At 38.8% G+C, this 26,766-nt stretch overlaps 1 pseudogene; it reads left to right on the top strand.

The window, feature by feature from the left end:
* Positions 1-26,421, top strand: part of LOC149209484 (inositol hexakisphosphate and diphosphoinositol-pentakisphosphate kinase VIP2 pseudogene) — a 37,373-nt pseudogene extending 10,952 nt beyond the window's left edge.
* Positions 26,422-26,766: the final 345 nt, after the last annotated feature.

The raw sequence follows: 26,766 nt of genomic DNA, 5'->3' as shown, positions 1-26,766 counted from the left end.
GTAGCCAAGTGAACCATCTTGTGACAATGAAAGCATTTAACTTTGGTCATGTCCTTCTTCTTACCTCCATGATAGGAATCTGATTTGGAATGGGAAATTTTACCTTTCCCTTCCTTGCCTTGATCGCTAAGGCACAGTTCTCTTCATCATTAGTATTTGATGAAGAGTCATACCTGGTGTTCCTCGAGATCTCATCCTGCATCAAATACGACCATAGTCGTTTCCAATCTAGTAGCTTCTCCCGACCATTGACAGAGTCCTGATAACTATGCCAACTCTTTGGGAGTCAAAGAAGAGCAAGGCTCACCATATCCTCCTCAGCAACCGTGATTCCAACACTTCCAAGTTCATCCTAACATTGACTAAACCTGGTTAAGTACTTTGGAATCGTCTCACCTTTCTCCATCTTGATTTTACGAAGTTTATCCTTCAGTGCCAACTTCCTTTGATCACTGCGATTTTGATACAAGTCGTAAATGTTTTCCACATAGCATGTGTGCCATGGGGACTTGAGACAATATGATCTCAAACTCCCTCAAGGATTATTTGCCTTGCCTTTGCCACACACTTCTTCCACTCAGCCAGGTTTTGTGCATCAATAGCTGTTGGCTTAGAAATTTCTTGTTCAACAAATTCCTTCAAGCCATTGTCCTCTAGCACAGTCTCCATCCTATCCCTCTAGGATATGAACTTCGAGCTGCCTTCCAAGGCATACTCAAACTTCAACACATGGAACACCATATGCCGATCCTAAAGTATGTATTGCAAATTCGACTTTCACTTGTAACCCAAAAACTCAAAACTTTGAAATCTCCTCTAGAGAACTTATTTTAAATCATCGATATCTCCCTCTTCTGGACTCCGATTCGGCCGATTTTTTTTTTTAATTTAGGTATCTTTTCCCAAGGAATCAATATAAGCAATTTTTTTCTGAAAATTTTTCATAGAAATTTTTATATATGCTATGCAAACTCCTCTCCCAAAAAACAAACTTGCTCTGATACTGTTATAGCCTAGATTGAACTCAAGCTGAAAGAAGGCAATCCTAGGATAACCACAAACCACGCTTAACATGATAGCTAGCCCTACCAGGTCAGGAGAGGGCTCTCTCCTTGTGAATCTCAGTCAAAATGGCTGGATCAGATATGGATTTTAGGCTAGGTATAGTAGATCTAGGGTTTTTGATTGATTTTGTTGGTTTTGTTGCTGGATCAAATGGAGCAGGCAACTTTGGGTCTGGGAAATCAAGTCAGGATGTAGGGTGTTCTATGGGGCGAGGTAGGTAGGTGTTTTGGCACTTGAAATTGAGTGAGATGGTAGGTCTAAGAGAGGTGAGGATTTGAGGAGAGTATGCAAAGATCATGTATTCTTCTCAAACAGTAGAAAACATCAAACACTGGATGGTTTCCCAAGGCAGAGCACTGTAAACAATGTATTCCACCTATCTATCTTCATATCATTCAGCTAGAAGAAAGATTGTGGAACACATAAAACAAGAGAAAAATTGATAACAGAAGAAGAAACTATGAAAAAACACTTTACCACACGTATCCCATAAAAAAAGCTGCAAATCCTGGTTTATTTCCTTGCCAAACTGTTGATAAAAGTGTACAATGTAGCTCAGAGCATCCAAGAGAGTCCAACCTTTGCTAATGACAAGAAAAATACATAATATAGACATCAAACCACCTATGCTAGCCATCAGGGGTCGAATCCAAGAGAAAAGGAGTTGTTACAACCATTTCCAAGCAGGGAACAGGAATATAGGCAGTGGAACAACTTGCCTCTATAAGCATGGAAACTGATTCATTCACACCCAAACCACCTCAAAATGATGAATCTACCCTCTAAGATCATTTCACTATTACATTTACATACCAAGGCATTAATTACAATCATAAAATCATCCATGAAGAGGGAAAAGGTCAACTAGCAGTGAAACTAGGCAAAAATGTGAATTTTTGCAAAACTCGCTCTATGCGCAGCGCCACTGTCCAGGTGCGCAACGCCATTTTCCACCCTATTTTGAAGGCCTTCCACTTAGCCACATTGATCCCAAGATAGCTCATTGGAAAGGTCTTGTTGTCTAGTTTTTGGAACATCTTGAATTTTTGCATTTGGAGGTCATTTTCCCCCTCAAACGTGAAATCTCCCAAGGCTGCTTCTGTGTGTCCAAAAAGTGGAAGAGAGGTCATTTTGTGGTAGTTTTTTGACCTTTTGGTGACCTAGTTTTGCTCCAAAATTTCTTAGATTTTATGTGTTTGATGCTTTCATCATGCTGAATCCAAATATGCAAGCCATTTCTCCAAAAAGTGCCCCAATGAAAAGTGCAGCGTCAGTGCCGCTACGCACCTAGGCCAATTTTCTGTGTTTTGAAATTTAAAATTTGAAAAATGCAAAATTTTCCCAAAATATGCCCAAAATTGGCACAAGGTACCATCATCCACTACTTTGATGGTCTAGTGAGGCATCAGCCAATATTTCCAACTTATCTTGCTCCTTATTGTCCTTTAAGGCCTTCCTCAACCTAGCCTTAAACTTCCTTATCCTTATGTTGCAGATTTTGTTGCGAGTCATATAGTGATAGGCCATGTGGCAAAGCATCTTTTTATCCCTGTTGGCCCTCTCAATCAACTTCTCAAGATGAAAGTTGACCCTCTCAAGCCAAATCTCCCTACGATTCTCAATTTCCTTAGCCTTTTGTCTTCTAGCTTTGCCTCTTCGCTTCCTGGTCACTTGGCCTCTTTGCATCTTTGTTTTCAATATCTCAAGCTCCATGAGATCTTGTTTATCACTCAGCTGTTTGTTCTCCTGCTCCAAGTACTTGATGATGAACTTGGCTCTCTCAAGGTTATCAGACAAAGCTTGAATTTGAGCCTCTCTCTCTTGGATAATAATGTCCTTGACAGTTTCTTCATCTTGATCCTCCAGGTCAATGATGCCAACTCCATGATGATTGAAGTGTTGTTGTGGTTCATCAAGCTCAACAAGATTAAAGTCTCTTTCTTGCTCATCACTAAGATCTTTATTTTTCTTCTTTTCTTACGTTTACCTTTGCCCTTGCTTCACTACTTAACTTGTACCTGTTTTGCTGAAGAAGAAGGCAAAGCCCCTTCCACACCTTGTGGAGATAACATTTTCCTGTGGCCTGATGAAGAAGGCGAGACCCCTTCCACATCTGGAGGAGATAATACTCGCCTAGCAGCCGCAAAAATTTTTCTAGTGCCCCTCTGATATGTCACAAACACTAGCACTCCAACAGCTTCAATCTCTTTGACTTTTTCATGTCCTGAAGGTCCACCTTCTTCCTGATGTACTGATGAAAGAATTTGCAGGCCGTTGAACATCTCATGAGAAACGAAAGTCTCCCATGGCATGTTAAGAAGGTTCAGCTGATGTAGAACAATGATTTTAATCAAAGAGTAATGGAAGATGCTATTCAACTGTTGGGGGTATGGCTTCTTCTTTACAATATGTTCCATCTTCTCAATATTTATGAACATGAAGTAAGGGACATTCATCATTCTTACTCTAGTGAAATGCATCAGAATTATAATGTGGTAGGCATACAACCAGGAGAACCTACCTTCACAAGTGAAGTACTTGATAATGATTTTCATCAATGGAGCAAACTTGTCTTCCAAAAACTTGAATGGGAACACTCTCTTCAGTTTGTTTTTGTATCTAGCCTTGACATAAGGTTCATAGTACTCCCTATCAATATCCTAACCTTTGTTCCATTTTTCACCCACATTTGGAATACTTGTAGCCTCTGAGATGACAGCTGGTGATAAGGTGAACGTTATTCTGACAAGGGTTACTTCATTATCAAGCAAGTGTATCACAAACAACCTTGCCAACTCATGATGTTTTCTACCATTTCACAGAAATCAAAACATGACTGGTGTTTGAAACAAGAAATGGCAAGTGGACAAGCTTGCAACTCCCTCAAACTAGTGGCCTCCTCCCTGATAATCCTACCTCCTTTGTGAGGCTTCCTCTGCTGCAAGTTTCTTTCCCTGTAACTGTCACTAAGGGTGTCTTCCACAAACTCATAATCATTGTCTTTCGCCATTGCTTTTGATGGTTGTGATCCCTTTTGTTCAATGATATGAAGGGTGGATGAAGATGAGTATGAAGAGATTTTATGAATGAATAGAGTTTTAGGGAATGGGGATGGGATTTGTAGGGTTTTTGGGATAATGTAAGTGGGAATGTGGGATTAGGGAAGATGTATGAGGGGAATGGGGTATGGAAAATAGTAAATGGGAATGGGGTTTGGTCTAGGAAATGGTGGCAAGGATAGGGTGAGCAAGCTATGGAGTGATGAAGAAAGCTAGAGCACCCTAGAAACTAGGGTTTCAATTTCAACAATGCTAACAAACCAATTTAGCAATCAAACCCTATTTCATGTGATATGGTGATGATACTTACTTACAAGAAGGTGGAAAGAGTAATTTTTAGGGAAATCTGCAAGTGTGAAACGTTGTTGGGGCAAACATGAGCTTGACTGTAGAGGTGCGCAGCACTCCACACAGGTGTGTAGTGCCTGTGTATTTTTCAACTGCCAAAATCTCCCAGGTGTGCAGCGCCACCCAGGTGCGCAGTGCTGGCCATAAATGCGCAGCACAGGTCAGAATTCCTTCAAAACGCAGCAGTTGCACTCGTTTGCTCAATGACTCTCAAAAATCGCTTTCTTGGCTCTCCTTTAGCACTTTAACTTCAACATTAGCATAATGAAAAGATCAAAAGAGATATGGCTTTATATGACTTTCATTTTTTTTATTTTTGATGGTGAAAACCCACTTTTGTAATGTCTATGTGCTTTTTCAAATACTCTGTTTTTTATGCTTGACCTTTTTTCTTTGATAGGTGGACTGATGCTCGATTTCTTTGACTTTTGCAGTGGCAAGTACTTGGCAATATCACTGGGTGACCAAGAGCAGCATGGAACCATTTATTACATATGAGAACAATAAAATTACATCAAACTTAAATATAAAACACAAAAGCTCTGTTTTCACCTCAAAACTAGTCCTGAGGTGAGAGCGTTCATTATTGCTTACAAATTTAAAAATTATGATTTCTCTAATTATTATTATCATCCTCATGTGTTTGATAACCATTTTTGGCAAAAATCACTGAAATTGACCATGGTGAAAACCCTAAGACCTAATGAGACTGAAACCCTAATCAATTAATGAAATGAACTGAAAATAAGCACAAACCATTGACTGGAAGGTATGAAAGGTCAGCAGGTACATGTCATGAGGGAAGAACTGAAATGAACCCAACCATTAGCAGATCCATGACCTAATGGAATGCAACCTCATCAGAATGGGACTCCTAATATGAAATGCAAAAGAGTAAATTTTCATCCTGATAGTGGTATGAAGACACTGACACTAACATTGGCTCCAATGGGGATGGTAACTCCTTGGAGGTGCCAAGAACTCACAATAACAACTGATACCAAGGCTTATGCTAACGAACCAGGAAACATTCATCCTCTCTAATGCTTTCAAAAGAATGTCGAAAAGGATCTTGAAAATCCTGAAGCACTAGCTTGTCTTGAGATCCAGCAGCAAAAATACAAGTATTCCCTTCATTTTGATCTGAAAGAACAGTTGGTTGCTGATTGATAGGAAGGCATAGAGAAGTATAAGCTTATGCTATCTGAGTGTTGGTTGTAAATTCCTCGAGCATGAGAAATTCTGACTTGATTTCTGGCATATTGTCTCTCTCAGGCTCATATTCCTCAATTTCATAGTCTAAGTCATTCTTAAATAGAAAATATTCTTCAAGGTTATCAAACATGACAGCCCTATCATCTTCATGAGAGAAAACAATTTCTGTTCGCTGATCTATAAGCCTAATTTTAAGACTGTCATCATTTTCAAAAGTGGAAGAAGCTTCACTAACACCTTCTTGACTATGTGAACACTGCAACCCTGCATTAGCTTGGGCTGTAACATGACCTTTCAGGAGTTGATCTATCTCATCTTCAAATAGAGGAGAGAGTACTTTTTGTTTTCTTTTGCTAAAACAGTAATTGTCTTCTTTCCCTCCTAAAGATTCACAAGGATGTTGAATATCTTCATTAATTTCAAACAAAGGAGTATATAAATTTTCCTCAAATTGCTGATTCATTTCATGTGATTCATGTTGACTATCAAGATGCAAAATTCCTTCATCTTCAAGAAAAGAAGAAGCTATTGTATGTTGATTATGATCTTGTGTAACGAAGTGACTGGCTTTTTGAGACTGTTGTTGAAGGGAAAAATCAAAGAAGGCTTCAATGATTTCTTCATCATCACGATCTGAATCTAGATCTGGAATAGCCAACTTGACTTTATCACAATCTGAAATTGGAACTTGATTTTCTTGTGTACCATCTTCTGCTATGATCATATCTGAAATAAGACCTTGTCTTCCATCATTTTCAATTGTACTAAGATCTTGAACCTGCTGCAAATTTTCCTGAGCATCTTGACAAGTATCCTCTAAGCTCTCTTTACGCTGCTGAAATGGATTTTCATACAGGGTTTCCATGATCTCATCATCCATGAAGTCATCATCTTCGTAAATTTTCTTAAGATTTTCAATAAAACCATAAACATGTTTGCAACAGTTCTGAACTAATATTAAGGATGGATAAGATTCTTTATACCTTTCAAAGAACATGGTATGAAAATATTTTAAACAATAAATACAAGCAGGTAGCAAACTTTCATACCAAGATCGGGTTTCACCTTCCAGAGAGGCAATGAATATCTTCATCAAGCAGTCTTCAGGAAAATCAACCTTCAACTTGTGAATATGCATGTGAAATCTAACAAGATGTAAAGCAGCATCATTCATATCCTCATTTGTAAACATAGGCAAATTCATTTGCCAATCTACCTTAGGAATTTTATTTGGGAAACCTGGAATGTGATCTCGACTCATGGGAGCATACCTTCAAGCAAACAAATCCATTTTTTATAACAATGAATTCACCAAGAAATTCTTTAGGCTACTGGTTCTTGAAGAGTAGAGTTTCCATAAAAATTCTGAACCTTGGGATTTTTCGACCCTGGAGTCGCCAGGTGAACAATTTCAGCCTTCTTGTGTCAGCTCATTGTCCATCATCAACAATCAGATCTAAACTTGATACATTTTACTGAGGAACATAAAACTACATTCCCCAGTATGGTCACCACTATGTTAGAGCTTACATTGACCTCAGGCTGAAAGAAGGCAATCCTAGGATAACCACAAACCACGCTTAACCTGGTGGCTAGCCCTACCAGGTCGGGAGAGGGCTCTCTCCTTGTGAATCTCAATCAAAATGACTGGATCAGATATGGATTTTAGGCTAGGTATAGTAGCTCTAGGGTTTTTGATTGATTTTGTTGGTTTTGTTGCTGGATCAAATGGAGCAGGCAGCTTTGGGTCCGGGAAATCAGGTCAGGATGTAGGGTGTTCTATGGGGCGAGGTAGGTAGGTGTTTTAGCACTTGAAATTGAGTGAGATGGTAGGTCTAATACTGCTGAGGAGTTGAGGAGAGCATGAAAATATCATGTATTCTTCTCAAACAGTAGAAAACATCAAACACTGGATGGTTTCCCAAGGCAGAGCACTGTAAACAATGTATTCCACCTATCTATCTTCATATCATTCAGCTAGAAGAAATGAATTATATTGTGGCACACATAAAACATGAGAAAAATTGATAACATAAGAAGAAACTATGCAAAAAAACTTTACCACAAGTATCCCATAAAAATAGCTGCAAATCCTGGTTTATTTCCTTGCCAAACTGCTGATAAAAGTGTACAATGTAGCTCAGAGCATTCAAGGGAGTCCAAACTTTGCTAATGACAAGAAAAATACATAATATAGACATCAAACCACCTATGCTAGCCATCAGGGGTCGAATCCAAGAGAAAAGGATTTGTTACAACCATTTCCAAATAGGGAACAAGAATATAGGCAGTGGAACAACTTGCCTCTATAAGCATGGAAATTGATTCGTTCACCCCCAAACCACCTCAAAATGATGAATCTACCCTCTAAGATCATTTCACTATTACATTTACATACCAAGGCGTTAATTACAATCATAAAATCATCCATGAAGAGAGAAAAAGTCAACTAGCATTGAAACTAGGCGAAAATGTGAATTTCTAGAAACTGGCTCTATGCACAATGCCACTGTTGATCCAGGTGGATATTGGTGGCCACCTGCCAAAGTTACGACCCCAGGAAGTTGATGTACCAATTTACCCAAACGGGGCCCACAGTTTGGTGTTTCATCTCCTAGGGTTAGGTTTTGGAATGTTAAGGGTTTTCCATTGTTTCTCAACAATAAATAGGCCTTCGAGCCTCATTGTAACACAGTTCAGAGGCATGTAGCCACCACATCTCTTCTCAGAGATAAGCTACCATCGCCCTAGATGGTTTATTTCCATTTCTGGTTGTAAGCATATTTCAGTACTTTACATTAATGAAATGAAGTATTATTTCCTCTGCATCTTTGTGTATATGGTTATCTCTGTAATTTGTTGCGTTCCTATTTAAATCTGGATCAACTGTCCAGGTGCGCAGTGCCGCTTTCCACCTTGTTTTGAAGGCCTTACCCTTAGCCAAATTGACCCCAAGATAGCTCATGGGAAAGGTATTCGTGTCTAGTTTCTGGAAAATCTTGAATTGTTGCATTTGGAGGTCATTTGCCCCCTAAGAAGTGAAATATCCAAAGGCTGCTTCTGTGTGTCCAAAAAGTGGCAAAGAGGTCATTTTTTGGTAGTTTTTTTACCTTTTGGTGACCTAGTTTTTATCCAAAATTGCTGCGATTTTATGGGTTTGATGATTTCATCATGCTGAATCCAAATATGTAAGCCATTTCTCCAAAAAGCGCCCCAGTGAAAAGCGCAGCACCGCCAATTATCTGTGTTTTGAAATTTAAAATTTGAAAAATGCAAAATTTTCCCAAAATTATCCCAAAACTGGCACAAGGTATCATCATCCACTGCTTTGATGGGCTAGTGAGGCATCATCCAATATTTCCAACCTATCTTGCTCCATATTGTCCTTTAAGGCCTTCCTCAACCTAGCCATTGTGGCAAAGCATCTTTTTGTCCCTATTGGCCCCCTCAATCAGCTTCTCAAGATAAATGTTGACCCTCTCAAGACAAATCTCTCTAGGATTCTCAATTTCCTTAGCCATTTGTCTTCTAGCTTTGCCTCTTCACTTCTTGGTCACTTGGCCTCTTTGCATCTTTGTTTTCAGTATTTCAAGCTCCATGAGATCTTGTTTATCACTGAGTTGTTTGTTCTCCCACTCCAACTACTTGATGATGAACTTGGCTCTCTCAAGGTTATCAGACAAAGCTTGAATTTGAGCCTCTCTCTCTTGGATAATAATGTCCTTGAAAGTTTCTTCATCTTGATCCTCTAGGTCAATGATGCCAACTCCATGATGAGTGAAGTGCTGTTGTGGCTCATCATGCTCAACAAGATTAAAGTCTCTTTCTTGCTCATCACTAAGATCCTTCGTTTCCTTCTTTTTCTTACCTTTACCTTTGCCCTTGCTTTGCTGCTTAACATGTACCTGTTTTGTTGAAGAAGAAGGCAAATCCCCTTCCACATCTTGTGGAGATAGCATTTGCCTATGGCCTGATGATGAAGGCAAGACCCCTTCAACATCTGGAGGAGATAATACTCACCTAGCAGCTGCAAAAAGTTTCCTAGTGCCCCTATGATATGTCACAAACACTGGCAATCCAACAGTTTCAGTCTCTTTGACTTCTTCATGTCCTGAAGGTCCACCTTCTTCCTGATGTACTGATGAAAAAATTTGTGGCCTGTGAACATCTCATGAGAAATGAAAGTCTCCCATGGCATGTTAAGAAGGTTCTGCTAATGTAGAACAATTATTTTAATCAAAGAGTAATGGAATATGCTATTCAACTGTTAGGGGTATGGCTTCTTCTTTACAATATGTGCCATCTTCTCAATATTTCTGAACATGAAGTAAGGGACATTCATCATTCTTACTCTAGTGAAATGCATCAGAATTCTAACGTGGTAGGCATACAACCGGGAGAACCTACCTTCACAAGTGAAGTGCTTGATAATGATTTTCATCAATGGAGCAAACTTGTCTTCCAAAAACTTGAATGGGAACACTCCCTTCAGTTTGTTTTTGTATCTAGCCTTCATGTAAGGCTCATAGTACTCCCTGTCAATATCTTGACTTTTGTTCCATTTTTCACCCACATTTGGAATATCCGTAGCCTCTGAGATGACAGCTACTGATAAGGTGAATGTTATTCTGACAAGTGTTACTTCGTTATCGTGCAAGTGTATCACAAACAACCTTGCCAACTCATGATGTTTTCTACCATTTCACAGAAATCAAAAAATGACTGGTGTTTGAAACAAGAAATGGCAAGTGGACAAGCTTGCAACTCCCTCAAACTAGTGGCCTCCTCCCTGATAATCCTACCTCCTTTGTGAGGCTTCCTCTGCTGCAAGTTTCTTTCCCTGGAACTGTCACTAAGGGTGTCTTCCTCAAACTCATAATCATTGTCTTTCTCCATTGCTCTTGATGGTTGTGATCCCTTGTGGTCAATGATAGGAAGGGTGGATGAAGATGAGTATGAAGAGATTTGATGAATGAATAAATTTTTAGGGAATGGGGATGGGATTTGTAGGGTTTTGGGGATAATGTAAGTGGGAATGTGGGATTAAGGAAGATGTATGAGGGGAATAGGGTATGGAAAATAGTAAATGGGAATGGGGTTTAGTCTAGGGAATGGTGGCAAGGATAGGGTGAGAAAGCTATGGAGTGATGAAGAAAGCTAGAGCACCCTAGAAACTAGGGTTTCAATTTCAACAATGCTAACAAACCACTTTAGCAATCATAGTTCATGTGATATGGTGATGATACTTACTTGCAACAAGGTGGAAAGAGTAATTTTGAGGGAAATCTGCAAGTGTGAAATGTTGTTGGGGAAAAATGGAGCTTGACTGCACAGGTGCGCAGCGCTCCACACAGGTGTGTAGCGCCTGTGTATTTTTCAACTCCCAAAATCTCCCAGGTGCGCAACACCACCCAGGTCCGCAGCGCCGGTCAGAATTCTTTCAAAACGTAGCACTTGCACTCCTTTGCTCAATGACTCACAAAAATCACTTTCTTGGCTCTCCTTTAGCACTTGAACTTCAACATTAGCATAATGAAAAGATCAAAAGAGATATGGCTTTATATGACTTTCATTTTTTTATTTTTGATGGTGAAAACCCACTTTTGTAATGTCTATGTGCTTTTTCAAATACTTTGTTTTTGATGCTTGACCTTTTTGCTTTGATACGTGGACTGGTGCTCGATTTCTTTGACTTTTGCAGTGGAAAGTACTTGGCAATATCATCGGGTGACCAGGAGCAGCATGGAACCATTTATTACATACGAGAACAATAAAATTATGTCAAACTTAAATATAAAACACAAAAGCTATGTTTTCACCCAAAACTAGTTTTGAGGTGAGAACTTTCATTATTTCTTACAAATTTATAAATTATGATTTCTCTAATTATTATTATCATCCTCATGTGTTTGTTGACCATTATTGGAAAAAATCACTGAAATTGACCATGGTGAAAACCCTAAGACCTAATGAGACTGAAACCCTAAGCAATTAATGAAATGAACTGAAAATAAGCATAAACCATTGACTGGAAGGTATGAAAGGTCAACAGGTACATGTCATGAGGGAAGAACTGAAATGAACCCAACCATCAGCAGATCCATGACCTAATGGAATGCAACCTCATCAGAATGGGACTCCTAATATGAAATGCAAAAGAGTACACTTTGATCCTGATGGCGGTCGAAAGACACTGACACTAACATTGGCTCCAATGGGGATGGTAGCTCCTTGGAGGTGCCAAGAACCATAGATCTCTAGGAACATGTAGACTAGTGCCTCATCCATTGGGCAGTACAGTCAAGACACTTCAAAAACTGAAAACTGACACAATGCAAGCTGACTCTGACTCATGACTCAAACTGACTTGAAAATGAATAAAAAAAAATGACTCAAGACTTACTTAACTGAAACAAAGCTCTTTAATGGTGGCAGACCATCGAGATTTGAGGGCTTCAAATCATGATGACAACCACCTGCCTACTGATGAAATATGTACAATCATGTGAAGTGGGCCTTCCAATGTAACCAATCCAGCAGATGGCTACTTACTGAAATTCTGCTCTCACTTTCCCCGAGCAGGTAGAACGATGTACATGTAGGCAACTCACAATAACAACTGAAACCAAGGCTTATGCTAATGAACCAGGAAACATTCATCTTCTCTAATGCTTGCAAAAGAATGCCGAAGGGATCTTGAAAATCCTGAAGCACTAGCTTGTCTTGAGATCCAGCAACAAAAATACAAGTACTCCCTTCATTCTGATCTGAAAGAACAGTTGATTGTTGATTGATAGGAAGGTATAGAGAAGTATAAGCTTCTGCTATCTAAATGTTAGCTGTAAATTCCTTGAGCATGAGAAATTCTGACTCTATTTCTGGCATATTGTCTCTCTCAGGCTCATATTCCTCAATTTCATAGTCTAAGTCATTCTTAAACAAAAAACATCCTTCAAGATTATCAAACATGACAGCCCTATCATCTTCATGAAAGAAAACAATATATGTTCGCTGATCTATAAACCTAATTTTAAGACTGTCATTATTTTCAAAAGTGGAAGAAGATTCGCTAACACCTTCTTGACTATGTGAACACTGCAAACCTGCATTAGCTTGGGTTGTAACATGACCTTTCAGGAGTTGATCTATCTCATCTTCAGATAGAGGAGAGAGTACTTTTTGTTTTCTTTTGCTAAAACAAAAATTGTCTTCTTTCCCTCCTAAAGATTCACAAGGATGTTGAATATCTTCATCAATTTCAAACAAAGGAGTATATAAATTTTCCTCAAACTGTTGATTCATTTCATGTGATTCATGTTGACTATCAAGATGAATAATTCCTTCATCTTCAAAAGAAGAAGAAGCTACTGTATGTTGATTATGATCTTGTGTAAGGAAGTGACTGGCTTTTTGAGACTATTGTTGAAGGGAAAAATCAAAGAAGGCTTCAATGATTTTTTCATCATCACGATCTGAATCTAGATCTGGAGTAGCCAACTTGACTTCATCAAAATCTAAAATTGGAACTTGATTTTCTTATGTACCGTCTTCTACTATGATCAGATCTGAAATAAGACCTTGTCTTCCATCATTTTCAATTGTACTAAGATCTTGAACCTACTGCAAATTTTCCTGAGCCTCTTGAAAAGTATCCTCTAAGCTCTCTTTACGCTGCTGAAATGGATATTCATACAGGATTTCCATGATCTCATCATCCATGAAGTCATCATCTTCATAAATTTTCTCAAGATTTTCAATAAAACCATAAACATGTATCCAATATTTCTGAACTAATATTAAGGATGGATAAGATTCTTTATACCTTTCAAAGAACATGGTATGAAAATCTTTTAAATAGTAAATACAAGCAGGTGCCAAACTTTCATACCAAGATCGGGCTTCACCTTCCAGAGTGGCCATGAATATCTTCATCAAGCAGTCTTCAGGAAAATCAACCTTCAACTTGCGAATATGCATGTGAAATCTAACAAGATGTAAAGTAGCATCATTCCTATCATCATTTTTAAACATAGGCAAATTCCTTTGCCAATCTAGCTTAGGAATTTTATTTGGGAAACCTGGAATGTGATCTCGGCTCATGGGAGCATACCTTCGAGCGAACAAATCCATTTTTGATAACAATGAATTCACCAAGAAATTCTTCAGACTACTGGTTCTTGAAGAGTAGAGTTGCCATAAAAACTCTGAACCTTGGGATTTTTCGACCCTGGAGTCACCAGGTGAATGATTTCAGCCTTCCAGTGTCTGATCATTGTCCACCACCAACAATCAGATCTAAACTTGATACATTTTACTGAGGAACATAAAACTACGTTCCCTAGTAAGGTTGCCACTATGTTAGAGCCTAGATTGACCTGAGGCTGAAAGAAGGCAATCCTAGGATAACCACAAACCACGCTTAACCTGGTAGCTAGCCCTACTAGGTCGGGAGAGGGCTCTCTCCTTGTGAATCTTAGTCAAAATGACTGGATCAGATATGGATTTTAGGCTAGGTATAGTAGCTCTAGGGTTTTGGATTGATTGTTTTGGTTTTGTTGTTGGATCAAATGGAGCAGGCAGCTTTGGGTCCGGGAAATCAAGTCAGGATGCAGGGTGTTCTATGGGGCAAGGTAGGTAGGTGTTTTGGCACTTGAAATTGAGTGAGATGGTAGGTCTAAGACTGGTGAGGAGTTGAGGAGAGCATGCAAAGATCATGTATTCTTCTCGAACAACAGAAAACATCAAACACTGGATGGTTTCCGAAGGCAGAGCACTGTAAACAATGTATTCCACCTATCTATCTCAATATCATTCAGCTAGAAGAAATGAATTAGATTTTGGCACACATAAAACATGAGAAAAAATGATAACAGAAGAAGAAACTATGCAAAAACACTTTACCACAAGTATCCCATAAAAATAGCTTCAAATCCTAGTTTATTTCCTTGCCAAACTGCTAATAAAAGTGTACAATGTAGCTCAGAGCATCCAAGAGAGTCCAACCTTTGCTAATGACAAGAAAAATACATAATATAGACATCAAACCACCTATGCTAGCCATCAGGGGTAGAATCCAAGAGAAAAGGCGTTGTTACAATCATTTCCAAACAGGGAACAGAATATAGGCAGTGGAACAACTTGCCTCTATAAGCATGGAAACTGATTCACTAACCCACAAACCACCTCAAAATGATGAATCTACCCTCTAAGATCATTTCACTATTACATTTACATACCAAGGCATTAATTACAATCATAAAATCATCCATGAAGAGAGAAAAAGTCAACTAGCAGTGAAACTAGGCGAAAATGTGAATTTCTAGCAAAACTGGCAAAACTGCCTCTATGCACAGCGCCACTGTCCAGGTGCACAGTTCCACTTTCCACCCTGTTTTGAAGGAGTTCCCCTTAGCCAAATTGAGCCCTAGATAGCTCATTGGAAAAGTCTTCCTGTCTAGTTTTTGGAACATCTTGAATTTTTGCATTTGGAGGTCATTTTCTCCCTCAAACGTGAAATCTCCCAAGGTTGCTTCTCTGTGTCCAAAAAGTGGCAGAGAGGTCATTTTTGGTAGTTTTTTGACCTTTTGGTGACATAGTTTTCCTCCAAAATTACTGAGATTTTCTGGGTTTGATGATTTCATCATGCTAAATCCAAATATGCAAGTCATTTCTCCAAAAAGTGCCCCAGTGAAAAACGCAATGCACCTAGGCTAATTTTCCGTGTTTTGAAATTTAAAATTTGAAAAATGCAAAATTTTCCCAAAATTTGCCCAAAATTGGCACAAGGTACCATCATCCACTGCTTTGATGGGCTAGTGAGGCATCAGCCAAGATTTCCAACTTATCTTGCTCCTTATTGTCCTTTAAGGCCTTCCTCAACCTAGCCTTAAACTTCCTTATCCTTATGTTGCAGATTTTGTTGCGAGTCATATAGTGATAGGCCATGTGGCGAAGCATCTTTTTGTCCCTGTTGGCCCTCTCAATTAGCTTCTCAAGATGAATGTTGACCCTCTCAAGACAAATCTCCCTATGATTCTCAATTTCCTTAGCCTTTTGTCTTCTAGCTTTGCCTCTTCGCTTCCTGCTCACTTGGCCTCTTTACATCTTTGTTTTCAGTATCTCAAGCTCCATGAGATCTTGTTTATCACTCAGCTGTTTGTTCTCCTGCTCCAAGTACTTGATGATGAACTTGGCTCTCTCAAGGTTATCGTACAAATCTTGAATTTGAGCCTCTCTCTCTTGGATAATAATGTTCTTGACAGTTTCTTCATCTTGATCCTCCAAGTCAATGATGCCAACTCCATGATGAGTGAAGTGTTGTTGTGGCTCATCATGCTCAACAAGATTAAAGTCTCTTTCTTGCTCATCACTAAGATCCTTCTCTTGCTTATTTTTCTTACCTTTACCTTTGCCCTTGCTTTGCTGCTTAACTTGTACCTATTTTGCTGAAGAAGAAGGCAAAGCCCTTTCCACACCTTGTGGAGATAGCATTTTCCTATGGCCTGATGACAAAGGTGAGACCCCTTCCACATATGCTGGAGATAATACTCATTTAGCAGCTGCAAAAAGTTTCCTAGTGCCCCTCTGATATGTCACAAACACTGGGACTCCAACAATTTCAGTCTCTTTGACTTTTTCATGTCCTGAAGATCCACCTTCTTCCTGATTTACTGATGAAAAAATTTGCGGGCCTTTGAACATCTCATAAGAAATGAAAGTCTCCCATGGCATGTTAATAAGGTTCAGCTGACGTAGAACAATGATTTTAATCAAAGACTAATGGGAGATGTTATTCAATTGTTGGGGGTATGGCTTCTTCTTTACAATATGTGCCATCTTCTCAATATTTCTCAACATGAAGTAAGGGACATTGATCATTCTTACTCTAGTGAAATGCATCAGAAGTCTAATGTGGTAGGCATACAACCAGGAGAACCTACCTTCACAAGTGAAGTACTTGATAATGATTTTCATCAATGGGCAAACTTGCCTTCCAAAAACTTGAATGGGAACACTCTCTTTAGTTTGTTTTTGTATCTAGCCTTGATGAAAGGCTCATAGTACTCCCTGTCAATATCCTGACCTTTGTTCCATTTTTCACCCACATTTGGAATACTTGTAGCCTCTGAGATGACAGCTGGTGATAAGGTGAATGTTATTCCGGCAAGGGTTACTTCATTATCGTGCAAGTGTATCACAAACAACCTTGCCAACTCATGATGAAATTTGAATTTTTCTACCATTTCACAGAAATCAAAACATGGCTGGTGTTTGAAACAAGAAATGGCAAGTGGACAAGCTTGCAACTCCCTCAAACTAGTGGCCTCCTCCCTGATAATCCTACCTCCTTTGTGAGGCTTCCTCTGCTGCAAGTTTCTTTCTCTGGAACTGTCACTAAGGGTGTCTTCCTCAAACTCATAATCACTATCTTTCTCCATTGCGTTTGATCGCTATGATCCCTTGTGGTCAATGATAGGAAGGGTGGATGAAGATGAATATGAAGAGATTTTATGAATGAATAGAGTTTTAGGGAATGGGGATGGGATTTGTAGGGTTTCGGGGATAATGTAAATGGTAATGTGGGATTAGGGAAGATGTATGAGGGGAATTGGGTATGTATGAGGAGAATGGGGTATGGAAAACAGTAAATGGGAATGGGTTTAGTCTAGGGAATGGTGGCAAGGATAGGGTGAGCAATCTATGGAGTGATGAAGAAAGCTAGAGCACCCGAGAAACTAGGGTTTCAATTTCAACAATGCTAATAGACCAAATTAGCAATCAAACCCTAGTTCATGTGATATGGTGATGATACTTACTTGCAAGAAGGTGGAATGAGTAATTTTGAGGGAAATCTGCAAGTGTGAAACATTGTTGGGGAAAACTGGAGCTTAACTGCACAGGTGCGCAGCGCTACACACAGGTGCATAGCACCTCCCAAGTGCGCATCACCTGTGTATTTTTAAACTACCAAAATCTCCCATGTGCACAGCACCACCCAGGTGCGCAGCACCGGCCTTAGATGCGCAGTGCCGGTCAGAATTCCTTCAAAACGCAACACTTGCACTCCTTTGCTCAATGAATCTCAAAAATCACTTTCTTGGCTCTCCTTTAGCACTTGAACTTCAACATTAGCATATTGAAAAGATCAAAAGAGATATGGCTTTATATTAATTTCATTTTTTTATTTTTGATGGTGAAAACCCACTTTTGTAATGTCTATGTGCTTTTTCAAATACTCTGTTTTTTATGCTTGACCTTTTTGCTTTGATACGTGGACTGATGCTCGATTTCTTTGACTTTTGCAGTGGCAAGTACTTGGCAATATCACTGGGTGACCAGGAGCAGCATGGAACCATTTATTACATACGAGAACAATAAAATTACATCAAACTTAAATATAAAACACAAAAGCTATGTTTTCACCTCAAAACTAGTTTTGAGGTGAGAATTTTCATTATTGCTTACAAATTTAAAAATTATGATTTCTCTGATTATTATTATCATCCTCATGTGTTTGTTGACCATTATTGGCAAAAATCACTAAAATTGACTATGTTGAAAGCCCTAAGACCTAATGAGACTGAAACCCTAAGCAATTAATGAAATGAACTGAAAATAAGCATTAACCATTGACTGGAAGTATGAAAGGTCAGTAGGTACATGTCATGAGGGAAGAACTAAAATGAACCCAACCATCAGCAGATCCATGACCTAATGGAATGCAACCTCATCAGAATGGGACTCCTAATATGAAATGCAAAAGAGTAAATTTTGATCCTGATGGCAGTGTGAAGACACTGACACTAACATTGGCTCCAATGGCGATGGTAGATCCTTGGAGGTGCCAAGAACCATAGATCTCTAGGAACATGTAGACTAGTGCCTCATCCATTGGGCAATACGGTCAAGACTCTTCAAAAACTGAAAACTAACACAATGCAAGCTAACTCTGGCTCATGACTCAAACTGACTTGAAAATGAATTAAAAAAAAATGACTAAAGACTTACTTAACTGAAACAAAGCTTTTTGATGGTGGCAGACCATGGAGATTTGAGGGCTTCAAATCATGATGACAACCACCTGCCTACTGATGAAATATGTACAATCATGTGAAGTGCACCTTCCAATGTAACCAATCCAGCAGATGGCTACTTACTGAAATTCTACTCTCACTTTCCTCGAGCAGGTAGAACGATGTACATGTAGGAAACTCACAATAATAACTGAAACCAAGGCTTATGCTAACGAACCAGGCAACATTCATCTTCTCTAATGCTTGCAAAAGAATGTTGAAGGGATCTTGAAAATCCTGAAGCACTAGCTTGTCTTGAGATCCAGCAGCAAAAATACAAATATTCCCTTCATTCTAATCTGAAAGAACAGTTGGTTGCTGAGTGATAGGAATGCATAGAGAAGTATAAGCTTCTACTATCTGAGTGTTGGCTGTAAATTCCTCGAGCATGAGAAATTATGACTCGATTTCTAGCATATTGTCTCTCTCAGGCTCATATTCCTCAATTTCATAGTCTAAGTCATTCCTAAACAGAAAACATTCTTCAAGATTATCAAACATGACAACCCTATCATCTTCATGAAAGAAACCAATATCTGTTCACTGGTCTATAAACCTAATTTTAAGACTGTCATCATTTTCAAAAGTGGAAGAAGCTTCACTAACACCTTCTTGACTATGTGAACACTGCAAACCTGCATTAGCTTGGGTTGTAACATGACCTTTCAGGAGTTGATCTATCTCATCTTCAAATAGAGGAGAGAGTACTTTTTGTTTTCTTTTGCTAAAACAGTAATTGTCTTCTTTCCTTCCTAAAGATTCACAAGGATGTTGAATATCTTCATTAATTTCAAACAAAGGAGTATATAAATTTTCCTCAAACTGCTAATTCATTTCATGTGATTCATGTTGACTATCAAAATGCAAAATTCCTTCATATTCAAGCAAAGAAGAAGCTATTGTATGTTGATTATGATCTTGTGTAATGAAGTGACTAGCTTTTTGAGACTGTTGTTGAAGGGAAAAATCAAAGAAGGCTTCAATGATTTCTTCATCATCACGATCTGAATCTAGCTCTGGAATAGCCAACTTGAGTTTATCACAATCTAAAATTGGAACTTGATTTTCTTGTGTACCATCTTCTACTATGATCACATCTGAAATAAGACCTTGTCTTCCATCATTTTCAATTGTACTAAGATCTTGAACCTGCTGTAAATTTTCCTGAGCCTCTTGACAAGTATCCTCTATGCTCTCTTTACGCTGCTAAAATGGATTTTCATGCAGGATTTCCATGATCTCATCGTCCATGAAGTCATCATCTTCATAAATTTTCTCAAGATTTTCACTAAAACCATAAACATGTTTACAACAATTCTGAACTAATATTAAGGATGGATAAGATTCTTTATACCTTTCAAAGAACATGGTATGAAAATCTTTTAAATAGTAAATACAAGCAGGCGGCAAACTTTCATACCAAGGTCGGGCTTCACCTTCCAGAGTGGCCATGAATATCTTCATCAAGTAGTCTTCAGGAAAATCAACCTTCAACTTGCGAATATGCATGTGAAATCTAACAAGATGTAAAGCAGCATCATTCCTATCATCATTTATGAACATAGGAAAATTCCTTTGCCAATCTAGCTTAGGAATTTTATTTGGGAAACCTGGAATGTGATCTCGGCTCATGGGAGCATACCTTCGAGCGAACAAATCCATTTTTGATAACAATGAATTCACCAAGAAATTCTTCAGGCTACTGGTTCTTGAAGAGTAGAGTTGCCATAAAAAATTTGAACCTTGGGATTTTTCGACCCTGGAGTCGCCAAGTGAATGATTTCAGCCTTCCGGTGTCTGATCATTGTCCACGATCAACAATCAAATCTAAACTCGACACATTTTATTGAGGAACATAAAACTATGTTCCCCAATATGGTCGCCACTATGTTAGAGCCTAGATTGACCTCAGGTTGAAAGAAGGCAATCCTAGGATAACCACAAACCACGCTTAACCTCGTAGCTAGCCCTACCAAGTCGGGAGAGGGCTCTCTCCTTGTGAGTCTCAGTCAAAATGACTGGATCAAATATGGATTTTAGGCTAGGTATAGTAGCTCTAGGGTTTTTGATTGATTTTGTTGGTTTTTTTGCTAGATCAAATGGAGCAGGCAGCTTTGGGTCCAGGGAATCAAGTCAGGATGTAGGGTGTTCTATGGGGCAAGGTAGGTAGGTGTTTTGGCACTTGAAATTGAGTGAGATGGTAGGTCTAAGACTGCTGAGGAGTTGAGGAGAGCATGCAAAGATCATGTATTCTACTCGAACAGCAGAAAACATCAAACACTGGATGGTTTCCCAAGGCAGAGCATTGTAAACAATGTATTCCACCTATCTATCTTGATATCATTCAGCTAGAAGAAATGAATTAGATTTTGGCACACATAAAAAAGGAGAAAAATTGATAACAGAAGAAGAAACTATGCAAAAACACTTTACCACAAGTATCCCACAAAAATAGCTTCAAATCCTAGTTTATTTCCTTGCCAAACTGCTAATAAAAGTGTACAATGTAGCTCAGAGCATCCAAGAGAGTCCAACATTTGCTAATGACAAGAAAAATACATAATATAGACATCAAACCACCTATGCTAGCCATCAGGGGTAGAATCCAAGAGAATAGGCGATGTTACAATCATTTCCAAACAGGGAACAGGAATATAGGCAGTGGAACAACTTGCCTCTATAAGCATGGAAACTGATTCATTCACCCACAAACCACCTCAAAATGATGAATCTACCCTCTAAGATCATTTCACTATTACATTTACATACCAAGGCATTAATTACAATCATAAAATCGTCCATGAAGAGAGAAAAAGTCAACTAGCAGTGAAACTAGGCGAAAATGTGAATTTCTCGCAAAACTGGCAAAACTGGGTCTATGCGCAATGCCACTGGCCAAGTGCGTAGCGCCACTTTCTACCTTGTTTTGAAGGCCTTCCCCTTAGCCAAATTGAGCCCAAGATAGCTCATTGGAAAGGTCTTCCTGTCTAGTTTCTGGAACATCTTTAAGTTTTTCATTTGGAGGTCATTTACCCTCTTCAAAAGTGAAATCTCCCAAGGTTTCTTCTATGTGTCCAAAAAGTGGCAGAGAGATCAATTTTTGGTAGTTTTTTTACCTATTGGTGACCTAGTTTTGCTCCAAAATTGCTGAGATTTTTTGAGTTTGATGCTTTCATCATGCTAAATCCAAATATGCAAGCCATTTCTTCAAAAATTTCCCCAGTGAAAAGCACAGCGCCATCACCAATTTTCTGTGTTTTGAAATTTAAAATTTGACAAATGAAAAATTTTCCCAAAATTTGCCCAAAATTGGCACAAGGTACCATCATCCACTGCTTTGATGGGCTAGTGAGGCATCAGCCAAGATTTCCAACTTATCTTGCTCCTTATTGTCCTTTAAGGCCTTCCTCAACCTAGCCTTAAGCTTCCTTATCCTTATGTTGCAGATTTTGTTGCGAGTCATACAGTGATAGGCCATGTGGCGAAGCATCTTTTTGTCCCTGTTGGCCCTCTCAATCAGCTTCTCAAGATGAATGTTGACCCTCTCAAGACAAATCTTCCTAGGATTCTCAATTTCCTTAGCCTTTTGTCTTCTAGCTTTGCCTCTTCGCTTCCTGGTCACTTGGCCTCTTTGCATCTTTGTTTTCAGTATCTCAAGCTCCATGAGATCCAATTTATCTCTCAGCTGTTTGTTCTCCTGCTCCAAGTACTTGATGATGAACTTGGCTCTCTCAAGGTTATCGGACAAAACTTGAATTTGAGTCTCTCTCTCTTGGATAATAATGTCCTTGACAATTTTTTCATCTTGATCCTCCAGGTCAATGATGCCAACTCCATGATGAGTGAAGTGTTGTTGTGGCTCATCATGCTCAACAAGATTAAAGTCTCTTTCTTGCTTATCACTAAGATCCTTCTCTTGCTTTTTTTTCTTACCTTTACCTTTGCCCTTGCTTTGCTGCTTAACCTGTACCTGTTTTGCTGAAGAAGAAGGCAAAGCTCCTTCCACACTTTGTGGAGATAGCATTTGCTTGTGGCCTGATGATGAATGCGAGACCCCTTCCACATCTTGTGGAGATAATACTCGCCTAGCAACTGAAAAAGTTTCCTAGTGCCCCTATGATATGTCACAAACATTGGCACTCTAATAGTTTCAATCTTTTTGACTTTTTCATGTCCTGAAGGTCCACCTTCTTCCTAATGTACTGATGAAAAAATTTGCGGGCCTTTGAACATCTCATGAGAAATGAAAGTCTCCTATGGCATGTTAAGAAGGTTCAGTTGATGTAGAACAATGATTTTAATCAAAGAGTAATGGAAGATGCTATTCAATTGTTGGGGGTATGGCTTCTTCTTTACAATATGTGCCATCTTCTCAATATTTTTGAACATGAAGTAAGGGACATTCATCATTCTTACTCTAGTGAGATGCATCAAAAGTCTAATGTGGTTGGCATACAACCAGGAGAACCTACCTTCACAAGTGAAGTACTTGATAATGATTTTCATCAATGGAGCAAACTTGTCTTCCAAAAACTTGAATGGGAACACTCTCTTTAGTTTGTTTTTGTATCTAGCCTTGATGTAAGGCTCATATTACTCCCTGTCAATATCCTGACCTTGTTCCATTTTTCACCCACATTTGGAATACCTGTAGCCTCTGAGATGACAGCTAGTGATAAGGTGAATGTTATTCTGGCAAGGGTTACTTCACTATCGTGCAAGTGTATCACAAACAACCTTGCCAACTCATGTTGAAATTTGACTTTTTCTACCATTTCACAGAAATCAAAACATGACTGGTGTTTGAAATAAGAAATGGCAAGTGGACAAGCTTGCAACTCCCTCAAACTAGTGGGCTCCTCCCCGATAATCCTACCTCCTTTGTGAGGCTTCCTCTGCTACATGGTTCTTTCCCTAGAATTGTCACTAAGGGTGTCTTCCTCAAACTCATAATCGTTGTCTTTCTCCATTGCTTTTGATGGTTGTGATCCCTTGTGGTCGATGATAGGAAGGGTGGATGAAGATGAGTATGAAAAGTTTTTATGAATGAATAGAGTTTTAGGGAATGGTGATGGGATTTGTAGGGTTTTGGGGATAATGTAAGTGGGAATGTGGGATTAGGGAAGATGTATGAGGGGAATGGGGTATGTATGAGGGGAATGTGGTATGGAAAACAGTAAATGGGAATGGGGTTTAGTCTAGGGAATGGTGGCAAGGATAGGGTGAGCAAGTTATGGAGTGATGAAGAAAGCTAGAGCACCCTAGAAACTAGGGTTTCAATTTCAACAATGCTAACAAACCAATTTAGCAATCAAACCCTAGTTCATGTGATATGGTGATGATACTTACTTGCAAGAAGGTGGAATGAGTACTTTTGAGGGAAATCTGCAAGTGTGAAACATTGTTGGGGCAAACTGGAGCTTGACTGCACATGTGCGCAGCGCTCCACACAGGTGCACAGTGCCTCCTAAGTACGCAGCACCTATGTATTTTTCAACTGCCAAAATCTCCCAGGTGCGCAGCATTGGCCTTAGATGCGTGGCGCCGGTCAGAATTCCTTCAAAACGTAGCACTTGCACTTGCACTCCTTTGCTCAATGACTCTCAAAAATTGCTTTCTTGGCTCTCCTTTAGCACTTGAACTTCAACATTAGCATAATGAAAAGATCAAAAGAGATATGGCTTTATATGACTTTCATTTTTTATTTTTGACGGTGAAAACCCACTTTTGTAATGTCTATGTGCTTTTCCAAATACTCTGTTTTTGATGCTTGACTTTTTTGCTTTGATAGGTGCACTGATGCTTGATTTCTTTGACTTTTGTAGTGGCAAGTACTTGGAAATATCACCGAGTGACCAGGGGAAACATGGAACCATTTATTACATACGAGAACAATAAGATTACATCAAAATTAAATATAAAACACAAAAGATTTGTTTTCACCCAAAACTAGTTTTGAGGTGAGAACTTTCATTATTGCTTACAAATTTATAAATTATGATTCCTCTTATTATTATTATCATCCTCATGTGTCTGCTGACCATTATTGGCAAAAATCATTGAAATTGACCATGGTGAAAACCCTAAGACCTAATGAGACTGAAACCCTAAGAAATTAGTGAAATGAACTAAAAATAAGCATAAACCATTGACTGGAAGGTATGAAAGATCAGCGGGTACATGTCATGAGGGAAGAACTGAAATGAACCCAACTATCAGCAGATCCATGACCTAATGGAATGCAACCTCACCAGAATGGGACTCCTAATATGAAATGCAAAAGAGTAAATTTTGATCTTGATGGCGGTGTGAAGACACTGACACTAACAGATACCATGTAGAAAATCCTATAGATTCGCAAGCTCATGTAATCTACTAAAACAAGAGACAAGAATCAACTTCTACTCTTTACAGCAGAAGCCCATAAACATCAAGCAAACAATAATCAATATAGGAAGAGAATAAAAGGCACATAACACAATAAATATCAGGGGAATGCCACAACTCAAAAGCCTGCTATCTGTTTTGTATTAATCCAGAAAATCAAGATGAAATTACAATGCTTGTTCTCTCTAGAACAATCCCGGCACTCAGCAAATACAATATCCAACTCATAATAAAGCTCAAGGCCAAAGATTGGCCTCTTCACAAGCTCTCCAAGTCTCTATTCCAATGTGTAATTCCTATGAAGGATAGCTTGTATTTAAAGGGAAATAAAGCCTCTAAAAATAGCATAATCCCTCAAGGATCAGTTCCTGATTGCATGCACTATCAGTGCAACTCAGAAAAATCTAAAACAAATAGTACATTGTCCCTGCACTCTAGTCTCAATTGGGTTTTCCTCAAAATCAACATGAATGAGTTTTTGATGAGTAAATATTCAGTTAACTAGAGTAGCACTGGTGGAGTTCATTAGTGTCGCCACTGACTGTTAACTCATTATTAGTTCTCTCAATCAGTTTGAGAACTAATTTAATTGAACTGACTCATGAAGATGAGTCTTCTATTTTACAAATCAAAATTAACTTACACTGGACTCCTACAAAGTAGGTTGAGAATATACATGACTTCCAAAAGACTTCCAACTCGAATTTCCTAAGTTAAGTAAGTTTAATAAACTTTATTTAACTATTTTAAGTTGCTATGAGAATAGAATTTGAGTTTAATTCAAGGACAAATTAAATTGGAATTTCTTGTTTCCATTTCTCAACAATGATGTGGCATGTGCCTTGCGCAAGATGTTCCTAGATGCTAAGGCGCCTCAACTTTCATCAGCACTTCCTCCAACCCTCCCCTGGAAGGTTGCATAACCAACTCAACCTTCTAGACTAACTTGTCAAGGCAGTGCAATCATTGGCGCATTTGGACAATCTAAAGAATTACTTTGTGTTATTGTTGTTGTCTACCATGGTGATCAGACACCTAAGAAGAAAGTAAAGCTAAAAGAGACACAGGAAAGGCTTTTAAATTTGATGCTCAAATACAATGGTGGAAGGCCACGAGCAAAGATGAAACTAATAAGTGTCTTATAGTTGCAAGACCTTTTAGATGCAACACGGATGCTTGTTCCACGTGCCAGGTCTAGGAGCGAGAGCGATAGTGATGTTGAAGACCTTGAACACACAGAAAAGCTTCGACATGGAAAAGCAGTGTGCCTTTGAGGAGCCTTGTATCAAAACAATTAAACCAGAAATGTCTTGCCATGGACTCAACATTCACAACAAACAAATACGAGTACCAATTGTACACCTTGCTCGTGTTTGACACACAACATAATTGTCTTCATGTTGCATGGGTTGTCTCATCAAAGAATAGATTGTCGAACATTTCACGGCTTTTTCCAGACACTTTAATCAAGGTTCGGGTTTTATATTTTCTATAGATCCATATAAAATCATTGACGATCCAAAACATTTGAGCCCAGATCAAAGAGGATATCGGAAGTACGAGATTCACAAAGTTTAATGTATTGTGTGCCCCCGCAAGGCAGTTTTCTCAAACCACAT

The sequence above is a fragment of the Pinus tabuliformis genome, chromosome 1_2 (assembly GCF_031772625.1).
Source record: "Pinus tabuliformis cultivar Carrire ecotype Pingquan chromosome 1_2, CPIR1, whole genome shotgun sequence".
Lineage (NCBI taxonomy): Eukaryota > Viridiplantae > Streptophyta > Pinopsida > Pinales > Pinaceae > Pinus > Pinus tabuliformis.
The sequence above is the reverse complement of the archived record's forward strand: the minus strand, read 5'-3'. Positions and strand labels throughout refer to the sequence as shown.